This window comes from Poeciliopsis prolifica, unplaced genomic scaffold (genome assembly GCF_027474105.1).
Source record: "Poeciliopsis prolifica strain line A6 unplaced genomic scaffold, Auburn_PproV2 SCAFFOLD006, whole genome shotgun sequence".
Lineage (NCBI taxonomy): Eukaryota > Metazoa > Chordata > Actinopteri > Cyprinodontiformes > Poeciliidae > Poeciliopsis > Poeciliopsis prolifica.
Genome location: NW_026562381.1, coordinates 4,785,555 through 4,812,846, shown reverse-complemented (window position 1 = coordinate 4,812,846; position 27,292 = coordinate 4,785,555). Strand labels below are relative to the sequence as shown.

General features: G+C 35.4%; 1 pseudogene; it reads right to left on the bottom strand.

Moving 5' to 3' along the window:
* Positions 1-455: 455 nt before the first annotated feature.
* Positions 456-27,292, bottom strand: part of LOC129360518 (5-hydroxytryptamine receptor 4-like) — a 133,124-nt pseudogene continuing 106,287 nt past the window's right edge.

The following is a 27,292-nucleotide window of genomic DNA, read 5'->3' as shown; positions in this document are numbered from 1 at the left end:
GACCAAGTGTATCCTGAACTTTAAAATGACAAATACGATCACTTTACACTTTAAATTTCAATATATATTTTATCAGGATTCTATAAAATAGGTTGACAAAATAAAGAACATGATACAAGGTTTTCAAATGTGTTTTTTTCCACATAAAATTGTACTTTGATATCTTAACATAAAATTCAGAAATCTTCTCTAATGAATCCCTAATCATTGCTAAATTATGCCACCATGGTAACCACTGGAAAATAATTTCACTATTTATTCATCATTTCTCAAAATATGTATGAAAATAGGTTGGCTAAATGTTTGAAATAAAAAACAGGCAAATGGTGCCTGTTGTTTATGACATGTCGCTTTCTTATGACTGTGAATGGCCTGTTAAACCACCTGTCCCAGAAACTTTGACTAGGAAGCATGTAAGGAAATGACAAGAAAAAAAAAAACACACCACAACTGTGTTTAAAAAAGAACAAGTTTGTATTATGAGTACAAGAAAACATTTTGCTTTAGTGTTACGTTTCCTTGAATAAAACACACTGAAAATCCTCCAGTACATTCTTTATCTTAACCTCCAAGGTGAGCACAGATCCAGGGGAGTACATGGTGCATCTAGAAGGAGCAAAGCATTGTTGGAGGATGAAAAAAACAAATCTCATTCATACACATGAATCACATTATAGGAGGTGTATACACACACACCTGAAATCCACTTGGAAGCATCTCAAGAGATAAACAAACCAGCAAAAAAAAAAAAAAAAAAAAAATTTGAAATGGAATCACATAAGAACAAGCACACAGTGCTCTAACATCATTCAGAAATCTGTTGAATCATTCATAAGCAGCTTCCATAGGTCATGGTCCTCTTAACTTTTTGCAGTGAAACTTAAAACATTCAGATGAGCTTGGGGAGTGATAAACTCAGGAGTGCTAGGAGTCTTCATAATAATGCACTTGGACAGTTTAGATCAAGGATTTAATTCAGCCTTGGAATCCCTGTTTTCCTTTTATCTTGGTGAGGATTTAACAGAGCTTGGAAGCTTTGACCTCAGAGAAAAACTGTTTTGCTCCCGGAAAGGAAAACACATGTGATGTCTAAGTAATGTTCAGCAAAGACAAAAAAAAAATGTTTTGGGCTTATCTCTTCTTGCTTCTGAAGCTAATTTCTCCCAACCTACACAGTTAAATACCAAAGAACAACCTTTAAAAATCTAAAGTAACGTTTTTCTGTCACTAGAAAACAACAGGGAGCATCATAAAATAATCAGAAACAAGTCCAATGCATGTATATGAAAATCACTTTGGCAATGTCGTTCACCTCTACAACTCTCCAGCACAGTAAATATCAACATCAGTTGAGAATTTCTCCCACACACTGCACCACAGCTGCTGGTTCTGCACATCACAAGATGAACACAGTGTGATTGGGCCAGCTCAGGCTCTGCTGTCCTGCAGACGAGAACACGAACACATTACCCAGCATTAGAGAAACGTTTAGCTGGTTTCAAGCACCCTGCACACAAAGAGACCTCAGAGAAACTTAGGTTAAGTTTTGACTGAGCTGTAAATTCAGTGGCAGTGCCTCGCTCATTCTCTGGATCCCTGCAGTCCTTCCTGTGGTCCGAGTTGCAGTCCCACTCTGGGTGTGTGAAGGCTGCTGCGTTCCTTTCAGGACTGCGTTGACACTGTGAGAGCCAAGGCCGTTGGAGTTGTGACTGTGGGGTTGCTGTTTGTCACAAGCAGGACTCGCGGGAGCCGATGTTTGTGTGCAGAGACTTCTTATTCTGCTCTTTGTGATTCCCGTTGTGAAGAACAGAATACCTGAGTGCAGAAAAGGGAAGTGATGGGACAAAGAATAATCACAAAAATGAGGTTGAAGAATGTGTAACTCACAACTTTTCAAGGCAAAAAAAGTGAAATCCAAAAATAGATACCTATCATAACTTCCATAATATTTTATGGCAGATGTCTTCTATATTTGGTATATTAAGAAATCCTTTAAATTATTTAAAACAGCAGAGTACAGTGCTTCTCTGTACTCTCATGAATAAAGTATAGTAGACACGCCATACACTCCCTTGTGCTTTTTATTTTATGCCTGTCAAAGTGTGTTACTGTAGCTTTGGCATATGGCTGAAAATACAATCTAAAATTCATTCTTTGCTAAGTTATGTTATGTCTAGACATGACTTCAGATCATCCTTTCGATTTGATTTCTACATGTCCTCTGTAAGCTCACTGATCCCCGCTCGGACAGACGTGGCATCTGAAAATTGGGACAGATTCCGATAACAACCTGTACATGTCATTTGAATCTCGAAAGATTAAAAAAGTTCCCTTATTTCACTAACTGAACTGAATCACTTAGCCATATTCAGGGCATGAGCTGGTATCGTCACATTTTTGTGTTTTTTTAGGATAAAAATAATTAAATATTTACGATACTTGAACATGGATAAACTTCGTATTTTGTTTTATTTTATTGAAACTTTCCCATGTTGTCATATAATTAAGTTCCAGTATCAACAGGGTGTAAATGATGCTTGAATGTGATGAAATATTGCTCTCACATAGCTTTGAAATGTCTGCTAAAAAAAAAGTGGGAAAAAGACTATAATAGTATTTTATTAATTTTATTGTTTGTGCTGATGATTGTCAAGTCTACATTCCTTGAAAAATATATTATCACTTTGTTAGAATAAGGCAGCTTCTATGATAAAACGACAGTTCATATCCTTTATCCCACATAGACTTTGTCACACCCGGAATGTTCATTTTTACTCCTTGACTCCACATTTGAAGTCCACTGTCACTCAAATCTGTAGAAAAAAAGCTTTCCCAGCTGCAACAAATTGGCCAAATCAAAATCAGTGATTTTGAAAATATCATTATTGCCTGCCTTGATTATTGTAATGCACTATATTTCTGGGTCAGACTGGCTGCCCTCTCTCAAATTCAGCTTGTCTAATATGCAGCTGCCCATCACTCCGGAACTGCCTGCTCTTCATTGGCTCCCTTTGTGCTACCAAACTGATTTCAAAATAATCTTTTTATGCAAGGACCTTGGAGTCCTTCAGAGACTCCAAGGTGAGCGGACCAGCTGCTCTTGGTCTCTCCGATGTTCGAAGGTCATCAGGTTTTGGCAGCTGCAGCCTTGAAGTTATGGAACAAGGGAGGCTCCATCATTTTTGTCTTGTATTTTTTGTTTAAAACTCATCTTCTTTTTACATGAAATTTGACACAGCATGATACATTGTTTTTTTTTTTTCTGTGAGTTGTTGTATTGTCTAACATTGCTTTTGTCTGTTTTCACTTAAGTTTATATTTTTTATTTATTCTCCTAAAATACATAACTTTGGTTAACCATTTGTTATGGTGTTTGTTGTTTTGAATGTGGCTAATAAGTAAATTTGATCAGGTTCAGAAATCAAGACTCCCAAATCTGGAGTCAGTCACGATGTAAGAAGCAAAGTTATCTGCTAACCTTAAAACATTACATGAAGCTTGTAAAAAAGTCAGATTCAAATGTAAGTATCTGCCATGTGCCAAACTCATCACTTAGGGAAAGAAATTTAATCTGTCAAAACAATCTTTTAGCAGAAAACAAGCACACAGTAGAATTTTTAGAACAAAACATGTCAAAACAGCTTTAAGTGAAATATGACAAAAGAAAATTGGTATCTGTAACAGGCCTTATAGATCTGCTAGCCTCAAAACATTTGTATTAGAAATGTGCTTCACTGCACACAGTCATGCTTGCATGTTATTCTATACATACAACATGAATGCTGGAAATGGCAACCTAGCTTTCTTTCTGTGTGAGTGTGTGTGTGGATGTGCGCAGGTGCGTGTGCGTGCGCATGTGTCAGAAAGAGCTCACCTCAGGCTAAAGCCATTACGAGTTGTTTACACAAACACACCAACCAAAGACACTTCCTGCAGCCAAACTGGCCATGAAATACACCTTACAGACAGCCACCAACATTTAGGGCTTTGCTGAAAGAAACAGGCTTCAGATTCTCTCCGAAGCAGAACACAAAATTGCTCCCACATTGCAGCGTTAAACCTTTAAACGGTTTCACTGTTGTGCTCTGAAAGTGAGCACACTCATGCTTAAAAAAAAAACAAAGTCACAATCATTGTAACTGCCAGTAAATTTCTGAAAAGCTTCAGCTGAGCTTTTGACCAGCTGCTTGTCACATAGCTGTATTCACAGCAATATGTAATATGTTATGTAACTCCTGAAATATAAGGGATTTGTTTTTTGTTAAGTGAATAACAATTGCTTTGGCAGTGTGCTAATCTGAAGAGCAATGTATTTAGAAACATTGCAACAAGCTGAAGTGATTCTATAAATGAAATGATGCAGTGATCTGTTCTGTTAGCATCAGCTGAATGGGGAAAAAAAAAACACATTACTGACTCAGTAAGTCCTGCAGAATCAAATTTAATCCTGTAGTTACCATTATATAGCCATGTGACCTTAAGTGGTTTGAAATAAACTCAAGCAATTGTGTGGGAAAATAGTGGCAGTTGGTAGGTGTTGATGTATTTCCATTGGATATTTAACTTTAAAAAAATTGGTAACATGAAATGTGGCAAATATTTGCACTCTTTCATAAGGTTTTTGACAGATGGATACTGATAAAATAGTTCAGGTCAACAGGTTTAACAACACAAAAAAGAAATGTGTGGATTGTGAAGTGGATGGAAAAAAATCTCAACAAGAAAATTCCCCTTTACTAACTGGGCTAACAGTGTCATGTTCTGGTTGTTACTTTGTATTCACATTCTGATTCTTCCTGGGTCACTTACTATTGTTATTTATATATTGTCAAAGTAGTTATGCCTTTGCATTGAGTTTCTTATTTTATGCATTTAACTCTGTTAGTGTCACAGTCTTTCCCTTTGGTTCATCAATCTGTGGTATAATTTAGCTCCCTGCATGCTCTCTATGTATTTATCAGTCTATTTTTCTCTATTTCCCTGCTCAGCCCTCTCCCTCAGCAGTTTTGGATCTCTGATCCCTCACAGAGCACCCAGCCCCCACACCTTTCCCACTCAGTTCCACTAGCCTGGTGGCAGCAGCAATTAATAGTAAACACCTGGTAAAACTGTGAGTCTGATGAGGGATCTACTTCTCAGTCTAACACGGATCCGCTTGAACTCAATCCGCCTTTAGCACGGATGTTAATGTGCTAAAGGCGGATTGTTGGAAACAGCAGGAGCTTCTTCAAGAAACAGAGGACAATTTCAATTGCTAAATCAAATATCTTTTAAATTTTGTTTGATTTGTACAGAGTTTTATAATGATTGAAAGTGACAGAACTACTTTATTCTGCTATAAAATCAAGTAGTTATGTGCCCGGAAAATACATAGTGCTGCTTCTTCACAAGGAAATTTGTCGTTGCATAATAGCCATATGACACCATGAAATTGATCTTCAAGACACTCATCACAACAATCATCCTTAGAAGCATTGCAGCCTGAATATCAAGCTCAGTAGCTACGTAACTCCACCAGATGTTTGCAGATAGCTGCTGTCACTAGTCTGGAGGGGCAGTGTGGTGAATATGTGGGAAATGGCTGCTCTGTGAGGCAGAAGCTCAGCTGGAGACCAAAGCTGTTAAATAGACATTGCATTGTCTCAGCAGACGTTAAGGCACCCCAAATAGTGCCATGGGAGTTTCAAGGATTTCTCATACTTTCATGAATGCAACACTCTGAGTGTGTGTTTGATGGGGGAATGACTCTGTAAAGCTCAAAAAAGTAAATTTGACATAATACCCCTTTTTCAAATTCCTCAATTCACCATGCTGCTTCCAAGCTCTTGTCAGCACTTTGACCCTGCTTCTACACCCAACATAACAAACAAATTGTTTTCAAAATGTATGAGGGAAGTCCATGACTTGACAGAGCATGGCTGTTTTGGTAGGAAAAGGGGGACCGACACACTATCATTCAGGACCTGGACCTCCAGGACATAGATTTGCCAAAAAAACAAAACTTAAACTTCAAACTTCAGCAACAAAACAGTGAAAGCATAAGTGCTATCATATGTGTACATGAGCAATGCTGGGCACAAAATTAGGTTAGGGCACTATGTACAAAGACTATGTGTTGTCTTTTGGACCATAAATTTAATTTAATACTTGGATAAAATGAAACTCCAAAGCAGAACATGTGGCTTGAGCCGTACAGAGTTTATCCGTGGTTTTATTTGTACACAGCTGAGCCAACAGGCCAACTGGCGGAGCAATAGACAGGATGGAGATTTGTTTAATGAGGCCAGAGGAGAGACACAGTGAGACAGAAGGCCCGGATCACAAGCAGACTAAACAGTTCTACATATTTCAGGCAGCAATGTGGCAAACATTCATCTTGATGAAGTCTCGCTGATGAAGACTTTGAACGGTCTGCACAGCAGACTCTGACATCTGATGCTACATGTGGAGGAGGTGGGAAGTAGAGATCTTTCTGTCTATTGCAGCAACGTTACCTCCAGATGAATGTGTTGTAATTTTAAAGAAAATTAATAAAAGGGGATATTAATCTAAACCATATAATTACATATTCTGGGCTCCTAATGACAGATTCCATCTACTGAGCAAAAAGTTAGTTCTAGAAGCTGTGTGATGCTCTTCATTGAAGCAAATAACTTGGGTTTTACATTATTCATTTACTACATTATTAATTCTGTAAACTATTGAGATGCAGTCTGGTATTTATTTAAATGCAAACAAAGCACACTATGAAAAAGTCTATTAATTTCTGGTCTTGTATACACTGAGGGAACAAGACTTTCTTGAAAATGTTTAGAGGTTTTATAAAACGGAAATTGTGATGTACTTTTAGATCATTATCTAACTATTTTCAAAGGATTGTTTGGTTTCTTAAATATTAAATAATTAACAAATTAAGTAGCTGGACCAGTGTTGTGTTTATATGTGCAGACAGTTTGTTCCATTTTTTGATTGAAACTATAAAAAATAACTTTCTTGTTCTTTAAGATAATAGACCGTGCTTCAGCACAGAGATTTCCAAATAGCTTTTAGCTGAAATGTTGGTAAAAAGTAGATAACAGCATAAGATGATGCTGTTATCCTTTTCTGATATAATCATTATTTTAAGCACTTATTATATAACATTTCATCCTGAACTGTATTGGAAGTGAGTCATAAATACAGTCAAGTCCAAAGGAAAACTTTGAAAGGTGTTCAGAGTCTGAAGAACAACTGACAAAGACAACCTGAAGAGATTATAAAATTAGTTTTGACTTCTTGGGAGCCAAAACAGAAATAAATTAGGTGTTATATTAAGGTTTTACACTGTATAGTATTTTGAAATAGCTATGCCATTTGTAGCAATGGTTTTGTCATGAATGAATTTGGACCATGGCTATACTTTTATAGAAAGTATAATATCGCAAACTAATGTTAATATTGCAAAACAATATTAATAACAAATGAAGAACAATGAGAAAAAAATAACATATTTTTTTATATGTAACACGCAGTCAGAGCAATCTAAATAAAATCAATTGTTTTTGTAGCCTCATTCCTATAAATATCCATGAATAAACAATACCCTCTGTCCTACAGCGTGAGCTCCTCTTTAATATATTGGATCTATTTGATGAAAAGCTAAAACATTTTAGAGGTATTATTTTCTTCCGTGACATACAAAATTAAAAGCAACAAAAGCAGGCAAGATACATTTACGACCTAGTCAACTTTGCATGACACTACCTAATGATATAATAATCTGTCTCATGTCCGATTTATTGCAGTTCATGCATAAGCTTCACAGATATAGGCTTTTTGGTCCTCTGGTTCAGCTGCATTAACCTCAGGATTAACCTTCTGGAAATGAAACAGCATAGCTCTTGTCCTTATGTTGTTTAGTCATAAAGGAGATTTTAACAGAGTGTGATTAAATGGTAAAAGTGCTCCTGGAGATGCTTACCCAAGGTTAATGTATGGGTTAATGCAGTGGGAACACACAATGGGATAACAATCTGAACAGATTAAACATGGCAGAGAATTTCCATATCTTGACATGCCTAAATATAGGATTCACCGTAAAACAAATATGTTACAGCGGTAACTATAATGGGAATAATGTTGGTGTTTGTTATTGTTTTTTTTATTTAATTTGAAATTAAATTTCAAACCCAACACTTGTGGTGCAGCCAAATATTCTGTTCTTTTATATTTAAATTTGACCCTCATAAGCTGTTTGTGGTTTCAAACTAAATTTCAGCATCACAGAGCTGAGATTTTATGTTACCATATCTACTTTATCCTGAGTGGATCAGAGAAGAATGGAGCCCATCACAATCTTAATTCATTTCGTGTGTGTGGCAAACAGCTGAGGCTTCAATCCATGCAGACAAAGAAGACTTAAAGCCAGAAACACGAGGCAACAGAGCTTTCCACTAAACCTGCAATTTGAAATGTAGTACCTAATCCCTAAGGATGCAACAAAAAATACTTCCCAGGATGGTTAAACCTGCAACACAAACCCTTTTTTAGCTGCATGTTTCCACTGATATTTTGATAATTTATTATTGGTGATATTTTTTCTTTTCAAGCCTTCACTCTTTTGATTAGCACTCTGTCAAGCTCCTCTGGTGATTAGCTGAGATTCTTCTGGTCCCTCTCATTCAGACTATGCTACTTCACCAAATGACATGAACCTCTGAGGTCCATCTTAATATTTTATTAGAGAAGAACCGATATGTTCATCAGGGAAGATAAGTGGGGTCAAGTTAAACCTCCTGTGCTGCATTTTAGCTGCCTGGGAAGAAATTTACAAAACTTAATCCTGAACTAATCTTGAAAACAAATCTAACTGAAAAGAGCAACACTGAAAGTCTTCAAAGCTTTACATAAAAGAATACACAAGTTCAGTGACATAATTTAGGGTTATTCTCCCCCATACTTCTCCTTCAGTCTGTGTTAGAAATGACTCTCTCACGTCCTCTACGGAGTGGTTCAAAGTTTTTAAAGCATATTCAGATGCTTTAGTTCTGAAGAGACTAAAGCATCACAATCAGAAAGTGTTTCCTTCTTTCCGTCCTTTTTTGCCTTTGTGGTGTTAGGTGTGTGTTGTTGACCAAGAAAACATTAAGGGACAAGTTAAGTCTCTCAGCCACATAGTATTTGAAACAAGAGCATCTCACTGAGAAATAAATTCACATCCTGCTGTGATGCTGATGATAGGGAAGAAAGGGAACAGTAAATACAAAAGCCTCGAGTTCAAGGAGAAAAAAGATTACGGCAGAAGACAAGTGAAAAGAAGTCTGCTTGAAGCAAAACAACACAATAGAAAAATATGCATTTTATTTTGACAAAGAGCTTGGCAATTTTTAAGAGATTTGAAGAAAGAAAGCATGTATAGTGGAAGCCCAGAGTGTGTGAAGTGGTCTGTCTTAAATTTACTGAGAAACGTTTGCAAGAGAGAAGATATGTCTTGATAGTACAATTTAAAATATTTAAAAGTACTATTACCTCTAAGGAAGCATTACATCAATGTCTTACAAAACTAAAGGGTTTGATTTTCCTGTTTTTGGCTATGGGAAGAAGGTCAGAAAGAATCCATACATGAGTACATCATGAAAAATCCATACAGAAATAAAACAGAGAACATTCTAGCTGCAAGCTGCTACCAAGCATGCAGCCTATAAAATTATACTTTTTATTCCAAAATAGTGCGAATCAAAACTAGATACCCTTAAATAAAATAGTCTCGACAATTGCAATCACAACTCATCTGGTTAGGCATTTGCTTCTTTAATCTTAATACAAAGACAGATGTTCTGTGAAGGCATTAGAGACACAATTTTAAACCAAAGGTGCTCTAGTGATATTAGAGCTGCATTTTGGTCAATATGTGGTAGAAGAGTAACTCTGCATATCACTATCAACATGGTCAGGGTAGCATGTGGGATGGTTTACATTACTATACAAAGATTATTAGGTAGAATTGATGGGAAGACCACTTAAAACGCAGATGTCTGCTCTCTGATGTGAATCATAGAACAAGTATAGAACAGTTAACGCTTTTAGTCAGTTGTCATTGCATATTATGAGATGATTCTATTCTATGAGAAATTAAAACAGCTTACTACTTCAATCAAATATTATTTGACGATCTTTGAAGCCACAATGTTCACTCTCGAATCTAAGTTGAGAAAAGCATGAACTTTGACTTGAGACTAAGTATAAGCAGCTTTTCTGACATGTATCACCCTGAAGAATTAAGGAAAGAGGACTTTCAGAAAATGTAATCTTTCTGGCAATTTTTCCAACTCCACTGTTTGGTGAAGCTGGTCTGGAAAGATGTCAAAAACCATTAAGAAGACCTTGGAGATTTATTGCAGAGGCCAAAGAAACCAATCTGCAGAAGATAAACTATGAAAGTGAAATACCAAAGGAAAGCTGCAGCACAGGTCTGTGTTATTTTCTCAGTGGTTCAGAACCAAGAAGATTTTATATATGGTTTGAGGAAGAAAGTTTCTCAATTCTTTCAAAACTCTGAACATTTTTAGTTCTAAAAAGCTTGGGGCTGACATTGGAAGACTCAAAAGAACATTAGCACCTGAAAATATTAATTAAACACTTAAAGCTCATGGTTAATTGGTTGAATTTGTACTTCTGCCTATCTCTGACAACATACTGTAGCTTCTTGCTGCTTTATGAGCCTCTGTCATATAAAGCATTACAGTGTTTGGAGAAAGCTGATTATTGCATTTTCCATTCTCAGTTTAATGTTTCTTTACAAGTAGCTCCTCCTTTAAGCCAGTCAGTTTTCACTCCACTGCAATTTATTGCTAAGTTTATATAGCAGTGACATTTACTGACATTATATTACAGTATCCTTAAGCTTAACACAAAAAACAAGTAATTCTGAAACCGCATAATTTCAATATCCAAAATTGAAGTTTGTTGTGGTTTTTAATGTCTGTGATTTTAGTTAAGTAAATGCAGCAAAATTGTTCAATCACCTTTCTTCAACTTCATAACATTTTAAAATGTGTTGAAGATGATTTGAGATTTTGGAGATGTGGACAAATCTACTACACCTTTTTGATAAATCTGGACTCCTTATAAGCTCTCCAAGACACAGATATTCAAAACAGACTTTGGAAAAAAGTCCAACCTACACCAATAATACGTGCTTCACTTTGCTTTTTTGTTTGAATTGGAGGGCACCTTTTTGGAAAATGTAACCAAAGAGGCTTCAGTGTTGAGTCTTTGGATTGAGTGAAAATGGATAAGCTTCACAAATTCTAAAAGCATTTTGACTTGTTAAAAATGATGTAAAAAGAAGAAAGTCAGAAAAGTGAATCTGATGCGGTTTTGCTCTGCAGAGCATTAAAAAAAAGGAAACAAAGGCAGGTGAGAATAAACTGAAAATTTAAAACGGCGCTAAGAGGATGCTCCTCTCAGCCTGAGTTCTTCATCAGCATGTAAAACACCACAGTCCTGCCTCACCTTCTTCACCCATTATAATCAATTGACAGCTAAACTCCCCACTGAGCAGTGTGGAAAAGCAGCTAATTTGCACAATGTTGCTTAGTTCAAACAAAAACATTCTTATTTGGTCAAACAAACAGTTTGGACAGACAGATAAAACAGAGGAGGCATTTTGAAACCTTGGTTTTCTGGGGTCATGATGAGGTGAAGCATCAGATGCATCAAAGTGTTTGAGCCAGGTCAGCTTGTTATTTTACTTTTCATTTCTTCCTTCCTCTCTTTGAGGAAATGTTTTCTGGCTCAGAGGGATCAGTTTGACTCTGTCCAAACTCCACTGAGACTGATGCTGGTTCTCAACACTGTGATAAAAATAGTCAGCAAAGAGGGGCATCTCTAGCCATACAGTCAATAATAAAACTTCCCTTTGTGACGTATCTCATAATTAGGGTTGGTAAAGTCTAAGCTATTCCTTGTAGTTAAGCTTGGGCAGGTACCAAGCTCTTTAAGTGCTTCTTGATAAATTAAACTTTCCAGTAAAATTTATATATTATAAAGATTCATCCCACACAAAGTGATGTATTTCAAGAATTTATTTCTGCTAATTCAAAAGTTAATTTGGTATTGGTAAACTTTAAATAAGTTTGAATAAAGTTTACCATTAGGTGAAGTTAACAAAAGTGCCATTAATATGCACAAGTACCATTGCTTCCTCTGGGAAAATTGTATGTTGGTTTAATTCAAAACAGCTACAATGTCTGTAGTTTGGACTCATTTAACATAGTTGCTCTGCCATGTACGTCGTTTGTTTTATGCTGTGATGTCTAAATGTTACATAATTAGAAACACCAAAGCAAAGAAAGGACAATATGGTGTCATTATGGGGCAGCAGGTAAGGCAAAGACAGCATTTATCAGTGAGCAAACAACAAAGAAAATTACATTTATTTGGTGCATATATGATTCTTTGCAGCGGCTAATAATGAAAAAAAAAAAAAAATCAGTCCTATAACTATGGTAGAACATCACTACAGACTTTCCCCCAAAACAACTTCCAATACTAGATTGGAGTCAGCAATTTTATTTGTTCCCTTTGTGTGTTTGTTTTTCAGATATTATAGCCTTTATGCTGCCCAATGCAAGAAAAATTTAATATTAAGACAACATTTATCTGTGATATATTGAATAAGAACTGCAGAAATATTAAGGATGTTTGTAGTTTATGCTGCACTTTTTGGGTTGACTTATTTCTAAAAACTTTTAATAAGTAATCCATAACTTGCAACATGGTATATGAGGCATAGCAATAATTAAAAAGTTTTAAACTGGAGCTGTGTCAGACGAGACTGAATGAGGTCCCAAATTTATCTTGCCACCACACAGTGAGCACGACGGTAAGAAATGTAAAATACATCTCCAAAGCTCATTGTTAGGGAACTGCTGTAAACTGTGACATATTTTGGTCACAAACACATCTATTTTTAATACTATTTTCATACTTTTTCTTTATCACACTTACCTCACCTCAATTGTCCTGAGCTATAGCCGCTCAACCACTAGTAATATAAATCATATGTGGGAATTGAGGGCAGGGGAAGTCCGTCCAACAGGTCAAAAATATTATTGCTGCGCAGAATTAACATGCATTGCACATAAAATACAGCTACCTACCAAATATTGGATTTAACCAGTCCTTTGCAATTGTGATATTGCACACATTAATATTGCAAGTGATATATTGTCCAGCTCTTCTCTACAATCACCTTATGCAAATTATAGTATTTGTCAGTAGTTTGAAAGGCAAAAGGCTTTTTGTCCTGTTCATTCATTACTTACATAAATGTGTGCATTTGCTAAACAATACATGAGGTTTAGAAGGGTTGAGCATTTTGTTAAAATTTGACTAAAATTGAAAAAATAAGGCAAGAAATACTCCAGGTTTTTATGAAAAAACAAAACATATATTTTTGTTTTTCCACATTATTTCTGCTCAAAAATGTTACTGAAGATGACAATTTTTTATGCTTTTCTATTCCTCAAAAGAATGCACAAATTATTTGCAATTTTCTTTCAATAAGTGTACTGTAATTATTGCTGAGTCCGATTTAAGCGTTTTTATACCGGCGGCCTTTATACCTTTCACCTTACCTTTAAACTGCCATTGTGAACAGATAAAACACTTAGTGGCCATTTCTCAGGCAACGGTAGTGAACACTGACTTGCAGTGTGGAGGTGAGCAGCACTGAGGCTGAAAACACTGAACCTCCTGTTCTGTTTGTCTCAGGACATTAATCCAGACTTCTGCCTGGACACATTCACAAGGGCACAGGGGTGAAATCTGAAGGACTCCAGGGAACACAAGGCAACACAACACATATGCCTGCTTGTGTATACCATGCCACATCTGGGCATACAATTGCCAGAACAAGAGTGTGGGAGGTGAATTCTCAAACAAGAGATACTAATGACACAAAGTTCAAGCAAGCCGAGCAATAATAATGACATGATGATATCATGTGTGTCTGAGAGAGTGTGTGTAATTTTTAGGACTAAGATCGGTGTACTGCTGGATCTCATTTGATTATTTCTGGATGGCTGATATCTGCAACACAGCGTTCCTCAGCTAATTGCTTACATGACTGGAATGACAAGAAATCGCCACATTGTGTGTGTTTGTGTATGTGTGGGGCTGAAAGTACACAGTGTGCCACATAAGTATGCCAGTTATATGTGTGTTTTACAAAATTCACCAACTTTTGTGCACAGAAATACAGCCATCTGTCTGTCTTCAAATTATTCCAATTCTTCTGCAGTTTCCAATTCTCCACTCAGTAATATCATTTTTACTTTAAGATACCTTATCCTGCTGTGGGTTTTTCTCGCCTGAAAGTCTGACATGTTTTCATTCGTAGTGTGCCACATGCTATCGTTTTATACAAGTCAGTGATGAACTGCAGCCCTGGCTCCAGCAGATTTGAAATTAAGAACAAACAGCATCTGAATAACAGTGGATAAATTCCACATTAGTAGGCAAAAAAGGGTAATGTAGAAGTAACTAGAAAGGATCATAGCTGAGAATTATTTAACTCAAACCAAAGTTAGACATGCATGGAAACCAAAACCTCCTAACAAATTGTGCATATTTCATGCTTAATTTCCACCTCCAAGGTGTATAAATGTGTCCATTTAATGAATCCACAATGTGAATAACAAATTGAAAGGAGAGCAGAAACCTGAAAATGATTTCTCTTCCAAAAACACCATAAACTTATTCTCATGAAACCTATTTAATTTAAACAAATAGTGAAATATTAATAGTAATTAACATAATAATAATAGTGATGTCTCAATCATACTAGATAATTTACAACTCTTTAAATTTACTGCTCTCACAGTCAATTAGGAGTACAACATGTTTAAAAGACTAGATCTGAAACAGAATGAAACATCTTGACAGTTTGTGTTCTAAACCCCACCCCGACTGCCACAGCATGTTTCACAGTACACTGATCATACTTCATAGCAGTTCTCTTTAAAGTAGAAATAATGAACATCTGTGGAATGAAAGTGTTTTGTTTTTCCATTACTGATTTGGACCTTATTATTTCCTGTTAGATAACCAGCCAGCGTGCCTGTCTGGACAAATGAGTGTCACCTACACTGGCAAAAAACATTTTTTTTTGTCTGTTATGTCACAACAGAGCATTGATATAGCCAATCTTTTAACTTCACCTCCATTTCAACCTGCCGTGAAAATTGGACAAGTCTGCAGAGCAGCTGGCTGGAGGGATAAATGTGGCTTCAACTACAATTAGCAGCAAAAGAGTTCAAGGTTTGAAAAGGGCTGGAAGCAACTGCTAAGTTCTGTGGAGCTGCATGGAGTTATACTGAGTTAGAAATAAAAGACAAAGTCATAGTGAAAGAAATCATCATTAACTGCAAGGTTTTGTACTGACCTAGTCAAAGTTCATACCACAACCTAATGAAATGGCATGATGGGAGATCAAGAAAGCTGAGCAGAAATTATGACATTACAGTGCTAAAACATTACAAATCGATGTAGATTCGCAAGGCTTAGAAACAATTGTACTATTTTGAGAAAGATTGACACATTTATTCAGAGGACATTTCAGTGTATTGCTGTTGTTCAGTCTTTTCCTAATTTGTTTTCCTTTTGCATTTTATTTGTTCTACTTGTGGTTTTTGTCACCTCCTCCTTTAGTTGTATCTTAATTCAGCTAATTTCAATTGATTTTAACTTTTCTTATTATAATTTAGTTTTGTTAATTTAAGCTCAGCTTACCTGAGTTTTGCTTATTGTCGTTAAACCTGGCTTGGCTGTTATCTTACCTTAATTTATTTTATCTTAGCACAGCTAAGTATATACTGGCATATTTATACTTATTTATTCAATCTTGTCAGTATAGTTAAGATCATGTTCATTCATTTGGATTATTTCTTTTATCAACTCAAATGTTGTGTCAATAATTTGTATAATTTAACACAAGTCTAAGAAGTTAGTCGCCCTTTATATTTTGTTTTTCAAGCATTGCATGGTTTGAGGTTATTATCATTGCAAGGACTTGATGTTTGAGTCTCAAAGGTTCATGACTCTGTCGATTATCAATGATATTCAGAGCTAAGATTTTGAAGCAAGAGTTTGTTTTTTTCCACTGGCTTCCGAAATTGTTTTGTCTCTCAACTGGAGTAAGCATCTTCCTTCATGATGTCATCATTCTGCTGCCGCTTTGTATAGATAAAAAATAAGGATCGCAACTTTTGGTAAATATATCTGGTTTTATATGAAAGAAAATTTCAGAATTAGAACAGAACTGTCTTGGCTTTCTCTATAAACAACAATCCATTGTTTGTGTTCTTGTCTCGAACACAACCAAAATAACTTTAGAAATCAATGACATGTTTGGTGTCACTAGATCTTTCCTCTATATAAGTACACATTATCCCCAGAATGACAAAGAGAGTTAATACTACTGTAAACTTCATTTGGTTGTGTACTGGTAAACATTTCATATTCGATAAAGTCCACAAACCAAAATTTGTTTTTGTGTCTGAACAATGATCCCCCGTGTACCAGATAGTCTGTGAGCATTATGCTGTGACAGGCTTGGTTCTTTTGGTGTCTGCTCCCTTCAACCAAAATGTTGTATACATAGTTTTCACTGTTAAGAGACATTGGAAAAATACCTAACATGAAGCTATTTGAAGCAAGTTGATCTTTTTAATCCATTTAGGCATTTAGAAAACTTATCCTTAAATAGCTTGGTACTTTGAAACAAAAAACAAAACAAAGGTTTAAAGGAGAATTATGTTTGCTTAACATTTGTATAGGGATTCTTGTAAGTCTGTAAAGTAGTGTGGTCAAAAATCAGCAAGGTGAACAAAAACATAATCAGCCACCAGTTCCAGATTCTTTAGATGACTTTTGTTACGTTTGACTTTGACATCCCTCCTGAGCTTCAAAGAACTCACTGTTTTTACAGCCAATTGGCAACAAACCTGCACTGGAGTGGACCAAGCCACAATTAAACAGGTAATAAAAGAAAGTCTAAACAGAGAAACAAGAATAAAATTATTAATCTAATTTACAAACTCATATACATAATGAAATAGTCTGCAAAATAATCATGTAATAGAAGATAAATCAAAAAGTTACTTTAAAGAAAAACAAATAAAGCTATACTCCAAGAAAAACCCTTTGATTGGTAGAACCCAACAAGGTACTCAATGACATCGTCCAACCATTGAAGCAGGAAATACTGGACCAGCCCCTCCCCTACTCCTGCCCTGCTGCAGATCTACAAGAGACAAACAATCGTGAGTAAAAAGGAAAACAACTGCCATGAATATACTTTGAAACAAAATAAACAAGTTCAGCCAATAGTCCAGAAGTAGCTTTAACCTGAACATATAAGTAGATGGAAACTGTAACGTAATGCTAACACAAAAAAATCCAGGATAGTAAGTGAAGCAAAGTTGCAAACTAATGTGTTTAAGCATTATAAAAAACTATGGAAAGTATGTGAATCAGAAATAAGAGTAAGGGAGAATGGTGAACAGAAACTGAACCACTTTGTCATTGAGTCATTTACCATTTGCTTAAAACAAAATGGCTAAATGGGTCACAAATTAGATCTGCATTATTCATTAGATTCCTCTGCCTGGTGGAAGACAAGTCCAGGAAAGGTACAAATCAGATGTGGTGTTTTTGATTAATTAATAGTATTAAAATACTTCTTTTTTGGAGTTAAGTACTTGGTATGCTCTTTAAATTTTAATTTTTCTGCCCTTCATTAGAATTAAACAAGAAATAAATCAAAATAGCATCTTTCTGTTTCATAAAATGTTCAATATTACACCAATTCTAACTAAAAACACTACACAAACTACTTCTACAGCATTATTTTTATGCTATATGAACTTGTTTTGATAATTGTCTTTTAATAGGACAGACAATGACTTCTATTTCCCAGAAAACTACCAATGCAGCATGACTTAAAAAATAAAGTTTTCAAGATTCTAAAGTGGGACTTCTATTTTTTAAAAGTTTAACAGGCAAATAGTAATGCATTCGGGCACCTCCATATTGGACTAAGATTGCACCATGTCAGGGTTCAGCAATTGCAGGCCTCAAAGGCCAGGGTCATGCAACTTTTCCCTAATACACCACAATCAAACAGCTGAATCATTTCCTCAGTTTGAAAATCCAATTAGCTGATTAGTTGACTTAATCAAATAATAATTGCCTTATTTGAGACTTGTGTCTGTATTATTGTGGAGGCAGAACATCTGGGTCCATGTTATACAGCTGCCACTCAACCTGATCATGCCCAGACTAGACTGGCAATGCTCCAAGAATCCTAATTTACTGTGATGTTTTGAGCAGCACAACTGCCAAAGAAGTTCTTCCACTGCTCTGGTTGCAACAGCAAACATCTCGCAAGGACCTGGAATGAACAATCCATGTTTTTCCAAAACAAAAAGAGGAATACAATTTCATTTTGCTTGTGCTTTGCAGTTGATGATGAGGAAGCTTCTTATAAAAGTACACACACCACACTTTTTACTGCTGCAGAAATTCATCCACACCTTTTCATTGACTAATGCACTGGATAAACACTTTTCTTGCCAACTATTCTTGCTTAAAAAAATTCTCATTTATTAACTATGCAAAATAGTTATGGTCAAAAATGACAGCATACACAGGCAGATCTAAAAAAAAATTATATTGCATAGAAATGCAATATTTCTTGCATCATCTGGAGTGATGATGCAAGATCTTCATTTCATTATACTTTATAAAGATCATGAAATGAAATATTTCAAGCTATTATTTTTTTAAAATTAACAGCTATGGGAACAATATGTAGTTTATGTGTATTTAAGGTTTAAAATGACAACACTGAGTCCATGTAGATTGAGAAGCACTCCAGATAAAATCGAAGTTAAAATTTTTAATTGCTTGAAAATTAAGTACAAAGCCTCTAACAGCTGAATAAATTAATGTTCAATTTCTGGCTGGTTCATTGACTATGTATTCAAACTTTTCTTACCTTTTAATGTTTTACTTTAGGCAACTTTGGATCGATACAGAGCAACCTATTTTTGCCTTTGTTCTTTATAAACCTCTTTTGACACCAAATACTTCACTATATAAGGGTCTCTGCCTGTTCACACACCACACATCTCTGACTGAGGCAACATGAATAATATAGAAGGGAAAGTAGAAAATTTCCTGCCAAGCTGAGCTCCATACCTGGCAGGAAGGAAAAATTACGTCCCTGCAGAGTGGAGTCCCGTGAGACGAGGCAGAATAAGTTCATATTTACATGAAGCTCAGGAAGAAGAAAATAAACAGGCCTGCATAAACAGATGCAGAGTAATCATGAATAAAACCTCAGAGAAAGTCAATATGTGTGTGAGCACAGGTTTATGTATTGGCTTTCTGAATTTGTGAGTCAGCAAAACAAGGAAAAGGATTGTGTGTAACCAAGAATAAAGGAATGTAAAAAAAAGTAAAATAAAGGGTAAACAAATACTGCTTTTTTGCTGCATATCAAGATTTGAGCTTCGGTTGCTTTGTCTCTGTTGCCTAATTGCTAATCACAGTAGTGCCAACCACACAGGCCACAGCTTTATTTTTGGCGAAAGACTTTGTTTGATATTCCCGCTAGGACTCCATGATGGAAAGTTCAAAGAATTCCAGACTTTAAACACATTTTGGTTTACCACATCAAACTCCACCAAAATGATTGGTTAATAACAGCAGGTGCTGGAAATAAAATGTAATTTAATGTCTGAGTTTTGATAAAAATAATAATTAGGAAAATAAAAAGGAAAAAGGCAGAAATGTGACGGTCCATCACAGGGATTTAAAATATTTAAGATCCTGTAGTATGTTTAAGAAGCCATGGATATGAAACAAATGTTCAAAATTACTTTAAAAAATGTGAGCTGATATCTGAGTTGATCCCAGAAAAAACTATATACATTTGCTGAACACCCTTGCTGCCAATGTATGATTTTAAAGTAAAATATTCCAAGCACATTTTAAGCTATTTATTTAAAGTCAGTTGCAAACAGTTAGAGCAGCTTCAAAGTTTCTCAGGATATTCACCCCAGCGTCAGAATACAGTACATAATACTCCTCAAAGTTGCATAACACCCAAAGGAGCTTCATCCCAGATTCTATGGGCTTCAGTTTTCATGTTAAATACATAAAAATGCAATTAGAAAATGATTTAACATGAGTCCCTTACATTTGAATGGAGTCAAATGTAAGGTTATCTGTCTACAAGCTGATGCTTGAAATGATCTCAAGTAGCAAATCTGGAAAATTAGGATTGTTTGTAACTGTTACTGCTGCTCACTGTAGTTTTGCAAAGTCATTTTACTTTCCTTCAGGAATGTCAGAGATCATAATCTCCCTTGATCCCACAAATTGGAAACTACATGAGAGCTGCTAAAAAATCTACTAAGTAAATAAAAAAAGGGAACACATCAAAAAAGGGAACGCATTCAACTCTGGCTCTAGAGACAAGCACCTTAAATAGCAGCCCAACCTTATTAATAGCTGGTGTCATGAGGTAAGGTAAAGTCAATACTATACCCAATAATATGAATATGTATTAGAAACTGCAGAATACATTGGCAAAGTCCCACAATCCATTAAAAAACTTTGATTTTGTGGTTCTGAGTACACACAGGTAAAAGTGCTGAGCTTCGGGGTGACATGCTTCACATGCAAACTTATTCTTACATTTTTTATTCTCATATTACGTCTCTGGATGATTTACAATGTTGCATGATTTAGAATATTAAACCACTGTGGCAACAGATGCGCCAAGTTGAACCAAGGATGTTGGACACAGACATGCACATGTGGCTGTGGTAAACCACTTACAGGCTGTTTATGCAGACTTATAGTGTGTGTGTATGCATGTGTGGGCCAGATGCATCCATCTTGTTTATAGTAATTGTTGTTTTCATCTTAGTGAAGCTGCATTCTCTTCTAAAAAGACGGAGGGAAAGATGGAGAGAGAAACAAAGAAAAGGGAGACTGGGGTGACGCAGTGGTGAAGAGACAGCGGCCCACACAACGAGTCAATTCAATTAGGAAGTGAAAATCCTTCCTGACCACTTTAATGTGGTTACTGATTGAGGGCAACTCTTTTGATGATCAGTCCACATGTTCAGAATGCACTGTTGCCACCAGACCCAACTATGGTGGACAATGACACATAGGTTTGAAAGTAATTTGAATTTGTAGGATCAGGATTTAATATTGAAGACCAGACTGTTCCAGCAACCACAACAGAGGCTACTGAAGTTTGGCCAGAGCTTTCAGGGAAGGTCAAGTTGACCAGAAGGTCTTCTTGTACGCCATACATAGGATGTTAATAGAGTTTAGAACATTGTATTGACGTCCACAAACACTTGCAAGGTGATAAGATACAGCACATGCCACCACAAAGATAAATTGCTGACAATTTTATTTGAAATTCAAAAACATATTCTTTTGTGTGTGCTGGGATTGATTAGCGTTGGACCACAGACATGTCTAAAACTGTTGGGCTCGCAAAAACTGGAATGACAAACTCCTATTTTATACGATTCTTTGCTCGAACTCAAAACTAAAACAAAATCTCTATTTCGGTTTATAGATTTTTTCATGAATAAAGAGTGTAATATTAAAGAGTAATGTGTCTGAAGTCAGTGTCTACCGAAGTATGCCTTGGCAGAAAAAAGTGAAGATCCTAAATTCCACACAAAATTTGGATGAGTGCAAGACATCTGGACATCATCTGGCTAATCCTCTGCTTTTCTAACAGTAGGTCCCTACTGTTTAATGTGCCTAAAACATTTTGGGTACATTAAGATGAATTTGTGTTTTTCTTTATTCAATAGATGTTTGATAAGAATCAAGGTAAGAAAGGATTTTGAAGTCTAATTGACATGTACACCAAATTCCACAATAATCTGAACCCAACCTAAAGTATAACACACAGAAGCATGCACACATAGACACTGCTATTTGGAAAAAAAAAAAAAAAAAAAAGAAAGTTTGTTAAAACTAAGCACACCCCAAAAAGTAGAGATGCAAAAAATACCTACAGTTAAATGAGGGAAAAAAAATATTTTATCATGTCTATGAAACTGGCACAAACAGGCTAAAAATACAAAATTCAAATGATCACATTTATTCTAACATTGGCAGGATGATTTATAACCTAAACCTTCATAATATGCTGCAATTTTGCCCGAATCATATTGGTGATTTGAACAAAATTGATGATCATCAGTTCTGCAGCATCAGTGTGCTAGTTGTTTCCATCTCCCCATTCCAGTAAAATTGTCTCTCTCAGTGTTGGTGTCATACTGAGTTGAAGACTCAAGTTTTTTGTTAATTTTATTTTACAAATTAAAATAGCTTGCCATAATAGACTTTCATAAAATTATTTTTCCATAAACACAAGCAGTAATAACACCAAACATGGGTAGCCTATAAAAATGAAAAACACACCACAGAATATCTCCTCCAGAGTTCACTGAATGTTTGAACAGCAGCTAAAACACACAGTGGAGCAGCAGAAACAGCTGGAAACACACACACAATTTAACCTGAGAACAACAGGGTCCACGAAAAGGCTAAGTAAAGAAAACATGTAGTGACTGGCTTACCACAAAGAAAGGATTTTTCAGATATGAAAAAAAAACACTACAGCAATAAATGCCATAATCCATGTGACCTTATGACATCATTTGTTTTTTGTAATGGGAATAGATTCAAGACTACTTGCAAATGGAAGTGATTTGCACACAAAATACAGCTACTGCAGCAAAACCCAAATTTTTACAAAATAGAAATATATTTTCTAATAAGCATTCAGCCTCCAAGTTAGTACTTTGTAAAACGTTTTCACTGGATTTATACCAGCAGGTTTCTTGGGATAGGTCTCTTCAATCTGTGCATACAAGGGGTTTGACGTTTTTGCCAATTCTTTTCAGCAAATCAAGCTCCACCTCAGTCAAACTAGGTGGAGAGCAACTGTAAGCAGCTATTTTTTTCAATTAGATTTAGGTCTGGACTCATGCAGTGACATAAATCCACAGGCCAATCAACAAATGCAGTCTGGTGCCAATCAAATCACTTGCATGTCATACCCATGTTGGCCAAGCTCTTGCCACTGCTGAGGTGGTTCCAGAAATCAGGAAAAAACAAAACAAAAAAACTGTGGAGTATTTGCAAATGGAGATGAATTCAAGCAGGGCTGACTGTGGAAACAGGTTACAGCCAAAGCAAGGAGAAGGGGCTTAATCAAAGCTTTCCTTGTTCAACTTGTGAGTTTTGATGGACAGTTTGCAGTTATGCAATGTATTCTTAATTTTTAAAATGATGACATTAACAGTGCTCCATGACATATTGAGAGCTGAGGATGATTTATAACCTAAGCCTTCAGTTTTTCCTGAGATTAAAGAACTGGCATCTGTTTACTAATTCGATTACTTTAGAACATAATATGCTGAAATTGATTTCATTCAGTTATATCAGACTAAAAATAGTTGAACTGAATGTCATTTTTTTTTTTTTTTGATTTCACTGCAAAATATTTTGAACCATGCAATGTATCACTTTCCTCCCACTCCAAAAACATGTTGCTACTGTTGGTCTCACACAAAAAGGCATAATTAAAAACACTCAGGCTTCTGGTTGTAATGCGACTAAATTTGGAAACCTTTAGAGGATATGAATATATTACCAGACATTGTAGTTCAATGGGATTTTATGCAATGGAGAAACGCAAAGCTCAGCCAAGATAGTCCACTTCCGCTACAAATAAATCAAAAAAGTGAGTGACTGCATTCACTGACAGGTCTTTTGAAGAGAGATTGTCACTGGTGGCCATGTTAACCTCTGTCAAACATTATGTTAGATTTATTATTTTTATTCTGAGAGTTTACAGCTTTGGGACAAACATAAAAAAAGGCTACCCACAGATGAGAAGGTTCTGACTGACATGATTGGGTTTTTTTTCTCACTTTCTTGGGACTAAAATGATCAATAAAGTGAGTCCAGCAATTCTTTGCTCATAACGTGCAAAAAGATAAGACCTTTACTTCTTAAAGAATGAACAACCGCATCACAATAGCAGTGAAAGATGACTGAAGAACTTCATGGAGAACATTGAAAGGTGTATCTTCAGGAGCAAAGACAGTTCAGCTATTGGTTGGAGCATGCTGTTGCGATATCTTCCAGTGAAGGAGGTTCATTTCAGGCAGACGATTATCTGAATGCATACTGCAGTACCATTTAAAGAGCTATGACAACATTCACACTTATAGCTCTTAAAATGGCGCTAGAGTCTGCAACAAGCTATGTTAAAGTTCCACCGCTAAAACTTGTCAGCATCTCTTGTTTATTGACAAACTAAACATAGAAATAATCTAGGAATAAAAATATATATATTATATATATATATATATATCAAGAGCAGGAATGCATAAATTTCAAAGTTGTACGCTTCTTATCTGGTCTAAATAAAACAAGTATCACTTTGTATCATGTGTCATCAATGTTTTGTAAAAAAAAAAAAAAAAAGAAAAAAGAAAAAAAAAATTCAGCCAATATTGGTGGTGATGTATGTCTATAATCATATCTTAAAAGTAATCAACATGTGTTTTGATGAGGCTGTTAATGGATTAAATGTGACTTTTAAAAGTTATTTTAAGTAGGTATTCTTTTCTCTGAGCCAATACTTCTTTATTTTTAGTTTTTTATTGTTCTGATGTAAATGTAATGCCTTTATTAGTTGCAAGCAAAAAAATCATCATAATTAACACTAATAAAACCCATATAACTAATCTATATGTGTTTAACATAGTGCATTGAGTTACTGAATTTTCAATAATATTCTAATGTAAAAAATATGAAACTGTACATTTGACACCACAGAAAATATTAACAGTATTTTTTGTGAAAATAATTTTTGTTTTTAAAATTCAAAAAGTTGTTTGTTGTACTGTCAGCCCACTCCAGAAAAGGGTGATTCATTTGACACCAACATTGTCATAAACAAACTATTAGGACATTCATGCCCAAAAATATTGTATGTAAACATGTGAGCATAACAGATATATACTTTTTATAATGATAAGTGTTTGTGGTTGTTGTAAACCTGGAAAATAAACCTTGATGTTGTATACTCTAAAAGAACATTGTTTTCATGTGACAAAATGAATTCTCCAACGTGTGTGCATGTATAGGTGTGTGTGTACGGGTGTGTTCCTTGATGTCTTGCAGCCTCAAAAGCCCCCCAGAGAGACGAACCGTGTTGAATAGTGATGTAATTAGAACCAAGTATCTTGCCAGTGTAGCCACAAGTGCATCAGAGGGGTCCAGGGTGATTTAAGTGGACAAAGTGGACAGAGGAGGGACAGTAAAAAGATTGGCTTCCATTGCTTGAAACCACTTTTAATCTCTTTGGTATTCTTCTCAATTTTCCTGTTTTATCACCCTCTCAATTGAAATCAAGCTGGAAGCTGCATGTCCTGTAAATGTCTTGCTTTTCTACCTTCGGCTGTTTTTCTTTTCTTTTTTTTTTTATTATTTCAGTTTTTTGTTTTTCATTTTTCTTTTTCTGTTAGCATGATTTATGGCACCTTTATCCAAATTCATTTATACATCCTATGGTGATTTTCTTAGTGAAAAGTGTACAGTGGACAACAACATGGTCTAATTTGAGAAATTGTAAGCACAACAACATATTGACACCATAAAATGTGGTCATTGTCCTCTATGTAGTCTAAATAAATTGCTACATATTGATGAATCTCTCATAACTGCTGCAACAGTCTGCCCTGAATCCATTTCTTTAAATAACTATAAATGTATGACAGGCTAATAAATGCCCTGGCAGTATATGTTCAAACTAATTGCTGTCGAATATTAATGGTGACAAATTTTGTTTTTCTCAAATCATTCTCAGAGCGCTTTGCAAAGTTTCTCAGACTCTTAAATCATTCAGACACGTTAAGATGAGGAGGATCTTCACCTCTACAATGATTTTCTTCAAAACGATTGATTTTAAACCTTTTAGCAAATTTTACATTTTTTGCCCTCTTACTTTGAACAGGTTGTTCAAAGTGAGAGGGTTCAGAGTAGAACTGCATCGGCCAGTAAATTGAGCAGTTTTCATTTCGGCTCAGCTGGCTCTTCTGTCTGTCAGTCTCCCGTCACCTCAACCAAGACCTCAAGAGATGATAATACACATTCAGTAATACCTAAGAACTATCTAATAATAGAAGTAATATACTGCATTCAGGTTTTCAGGAAAGTACACTCCCTGTTCTGAAATGTCCTGAAGCCATGCACAACCCTATATTTTAAACTGTGGGCACTGTTAGCCTAACTAAATTAACTTCCTACTTGAAATAGCATATTCTAGAAAACATCTTGTGAAAAAAATAATTTTCAAATGAATTATTTATTTAATATAATTGACAAGAAAGATCTTCAACAAATGGATTGATTGTAAACTTTTAATTAAACATCCTAAATCGAAGCCTGGAGTCTGATAAAATGAATGAAATGAATACTCAGTGTATAAAAAACAGTCGTTCATAATTGGTTGCTTTGTTGCATGTTGATGTTTGGCTTTGTATATGTATATGGCTGCAGTATTTATAATAAGTAAAATATCTAAATACATGGTAGGAATAGTAACATAAGAATGCTGCCAAAACTGCAACACAGTGTCAACTTTTGCATAATGTGAATGGCAAATCATAGCTTAATCTAATGGGTTTTCATACACTTTTAAAACATTTATCAAAATCACATAAACTTGTCAAATTGATATGGCTGGACATAGCTAAAATTCAAAAGCTAGGTAACGTCTGTTAGTGTTAATCCAGATTGATAATTTTAATGATTGTGGGTTACAGCAAATTAAAACCTAATATTTAGTTATTCCTGTTTTTCTGGACCCTTTTTAACCACACTTTTTTCATCCACTCAACTTTCCATTAATATGCTTGAATATAGATATTTGAACAGCCAGCATTTTTTTTCCTTCTTTTTTGCTCTTTTGTGACTTGTCTGCTGGACAATTTTAACTTAAGTCTTAGTACTAAGCAAAAGTTATCATAATAGACAGACACAAATTTGAATGCTTTGTGTTTTCTTTTATGAATAAAATTACTTGAATAAAGAAACTTTTAGAAGGCACTAAAGTTAATGAGATGCATCTAGAAATCTTCAGCTTCATTGCTTGTGTCTCGGTGTGTAAAGCTTGACAGACTCA